Source organism: Dipteris shenzhenensis, chromosome 2, assembly GCF_047967505.1.
Source record: "Dipteris shenzhenensis isolate YYH24624 ecotype China chromosome 2, Dip_SZ_1.0, whole genome shotgun sequence".
Lineage (NCBI taxonomy): Eukaryota > Viridiplantae > Streptophyta > Polypodiopsida > Gleicheniales > Dipteridaceae > Dipteris > Dipteris shenzhenensis.
Window position 1 is genome coordinate 13,496,790 of NC_141597.1, and position 3,967 is coordinate 13,500,756.

Below are 3,967 nucleotides of genomic sequence, written 5' to 3' on the forward strand. Positions count from 1 at the left end.
AACCCAATAAGGGTGTCATCTTTTGCATTCCATCTACATAAAGAAATTATCAAGTTTAATGTTCTCCCAATATTCTAAAAAAATTCAATTATAAGTCTCTCGACTATAGAGAAAAAAGTAAAATTCACGAAAAGCTAGAATTACCTTATTATACGATGCTTAATGGTTGTCTCATCTTCCACTATTATAACTAGCACTAGACAGATGACTCCATATCTTTTCTTTGCATCCACATAGATCTTTCCAATAGCATCAAATATGTATTCATGCTAACCACAAAGAAATTCAATTGTCTTTCTTCCTTGCCTTCTAGTGGTAGATAAAGATGGGCCTCTAGGGTTTATACTCAAAAATTCATGTAGACGGACCAACCCATAGCTTAATAACTTCATATATGGTTTTTGTAGACTCACTAAACCTTTGCCCTTGCTTTGATCGCAACATGTTTTGTGGCACCTCTTGAAAGAAATCCCACAAGGCTGATAGGCTGATTTTCCACCAAACTTTCCTTGTCTATGGCTTCAACTATGTTGTTACAGAAACGACGAACATTTTTCCTATCGATACATTCTAAGCTTGATTCTTTCAAAGTCGTAATTTTGACTGACAACATTACAATTTTTTATGTTGCATTAGGGGAGAATTGGGGTCTCAAAAGGGCCTCCAATTAGTGTTTCCTAATTTCAAGGGATTAGAGAGTGATTTGAGTTGCACCAATGAGAGTGTTAGAAGGTGTGGGGCAATGGTATGTTGAGGTGGAGGGTGGGCAAGCCTGTAGAGAGGCCCTATTGGTTGCTCCCCTTACACAAAGGACCACCCAAACCATCCCCCCTCTTAACCCATGTTTGACCCTCCTACCAGGTGCACCTCCCCCACATGAGCCCAAAACTGCCTTCAATGGGATAGTAGGGCCCTTGTGGAAAATTTTTCTTCTGCCCTCCCTCTCTCTAGGGCCTCTGCCCCCCACTGTTCTAGTCCAGCCTACCAAATCACTCAGATTTGAACCAAATCCCATGCATTTTCCCTCTTCCCCCTCTTTCTCTGCTTCCTCTTGCTTTGGCCTGCTTGCTGTAGCTTCTCTCTCTCTCTCTCTCTCTCTCTCTCTCTCTCTCTCTCCCCTCTCCCTCTCCTGTGCCTATGTTGGAGCTGCTCTGTCCCTCTTCTTCTCCCTCTCCCGTGCCTCTGTTGCTGTTGCTATGTCCCTCTCCTTCTCCCTCTCTTGTGCCTCTGTTGCTACTGCTCTGCTATCCCTCTCCTTCTCCCTCTCATGTGCCTCTATTGCTGCTGCTCTGTCCCTCTCCTTCTCCCTCTTTTGTGCCTCTGTTGGAGCTGCATTGCCTTGTGTAGGAGTCCCATTCTTGCTATTACAACCTCTGCAAGCATGGTGAGGATAAAGGCTACAAGACCACGCAATGCTGTGACCTCTTGTGTCTTCCACAACACCAGAAATGCATTGGATGAGTGGATCCCTTGCACCTACAGCTTAAATGACTAGATAGTGATGAAAGGATTGGCCAAAGGTCCACATAATCTTCCCAAGAGCAAGAGAGGTGACATCTTACATGAGTGGAAGGGGCGCATCTTGAAGTTCAAGTTTGGGAAGAAAGGATGGCTTGCAAAAGTGCAACATGTTTACATGGGAAAAGATATGCGGCTTCCTCCATCATTCAATCAATCTAGGATACCATTACATTATGAGCCTTTCTATCTATGTACCTTTTTCACCTGTAAGTGTAATGAGTCCATTTGGAAATTTTGTGTTTGGTTTCTAAGAGCTCTTATTCATGGTGGTAGATGTTTTTCCTTCGGACCTCGAGGAGTTGGAACCAGTTTTTTTTTTTTTTGTGCAAAAAGTAGTGCTAGTTATATTACTTGAAAGCGAGAGTACAAGAAGGCCTGAAGGCCAGCGGGCTGTAATCACAAAACAGATTCAGCCCGAGAAGTCAAAAAGCTAAATACAAGCCTCCTAGGGCATAATCATCGGGGAGTGGACAAATAGCCACGGTGGAGGGGCGTAATGCCACTGAAGACTCTGAGTGGAGTGCTGGAAGAATAACTCCCGATGATCCCAGTCGCGAAGGAAATGTCGTCTCTTTTCCTTCCCTGCTCAGGACTCTCCCTGTATCTGATCCCATTGACCCTTGAGCGTGTGAATGATCGTGCTCCAGATATTTGCTAGGGTCTGAGTACTAGAGGTAGTCTGAGCTCCTACAGTCTACGCGCATCTGGAAGTCCAGATATGCCAGCCTGCGATGCTCCCTATGATCTCCCAAACTGGGTGTCGAGGCAACGCTCCTGCATCTGTCTCTGTCAGATGCCAAGGGAAGCTGTCCATGTAAGCCCAAGTGGCCTGCGTGATGAAAAAGACGGGATCCTATCTAGAGAACTCATAGGCTAAGTGATGCCCCGGCTCAGTGCTGCACCAACAAACGGCTCCCCAAGTGATCGATCCTAGCTCGGGTGTAGTCCTAGCTAAGATCCCCATGATTCCCTTCCAAACCGTCTGCGCATGCGAACAGCTCCAAAGGCAATGCTTTAGGGTCTCCTCCTCCTGAAAGCACATCTGGCAATGCCCCTCCTGCCCCATCTGTCTCAGCCAGCTGCCAACTGGAAGCCCCTTGTGTACCACCATCCAAAGGAAGTAGGAGATCTTCCTTGGACGCCAGCTAGCCCAAAGAGTCTTCCAGAAAGTGCGAAGAAAGACCAAGGATATCCCCTGGGCATACCAGCTATGTGCCTGTGTGGGTAGCCCACGCTGGAGAGCCCCAAGAGCACACCGACCCGTGCGTGCACTGTAAGAAAAGAAGGGGGTGGGGTTCTTTGAGGTCTCCGATGGGCACTTCCAAAAATTCTAAAAATGCCTAATTTCTACTTTGCCCAAATTGCATCGTTGCTAAGGCTACCGCAGGGCAGGCCAAAAAACAAAATGGGATTGAAGTTGGAGTGTAAGGAGAGTACTTGTCATCAAGCATGGTGTCCATGTGCGACTCCAAGTGTCGACTCAAAGTTTTGTCCTCTAGCAAGTGTCTTAGAGGGTGTCCTTTACAAGTGGTAGAAGCAGATGCCATGCTCATAGGTGCCCAGGTGCCCTCACCTCCATGCACTGCCACTCTCATGCACTTACTACTTGATAACCTTTCTCTATTTGCTAAATCCTCCCCTCTGTGCTTTCCCTATCTAAATGACCTCCCTCTCCACAAATGAACACTATTCTCATCTAACCTCTATAGATTTTCTGTTTGGAGATTATCTCTTGATTCACAGGCAATGATTTTGCAACATGCGACTTCTACATGCAACTCCTACATGCAACATGTAACTCCTACATGCAACTTGCAACTCCTACATGCAACTTGCAACTCCTACATCCAGCTTCTATATGCAAGTTCTACATGTAGAGAGAGAATGTCTTACAATTCCTATATGTAGAGAGAGAAGCTCTCCAACTTGTATAAATACCCCATAATGGAATGAAGCCCACACTCTTTGGGGCATTGTGTTGAGTTCTACTTTGGTATTCCAAGCAATTGTCTCAAGTGTCCATGGTTCCTTGCACTCCTCGTCCAAAAGCATGTCCTAACCTTGCAACTCCTCCTCCCCTCTCCTCCAACCTTGCAACCCATCCTCTCCCTCTCCTCCTCCCTCCTCCTCCCTTCTCCTCCTCCCTCCTCCTCCCTTATCCTCCTCCTCCCTTCTCCTCCTCCTCCTCCTCCCTTCTTCTCCCTCCTTTCCCCCATGCTCTTACACCTTCTTCCTCTCCCACTGCTATGCTCCCCCTAAACCCTTAGTTCCTCAACCCTTAACCTCCATGAACTACGAGGGAGATGAGTTCTCCACCATGTACTCTACCCTGAACCTTGGATCCTCCTTCTAACCCTGGAACCTCTTCTAAACTCTGGAACCTCTTCTAAACTCTAGAACCTCTCTCTAAACCTTGGAACCTCCTTCTAAACCCTAAACCTCTCTC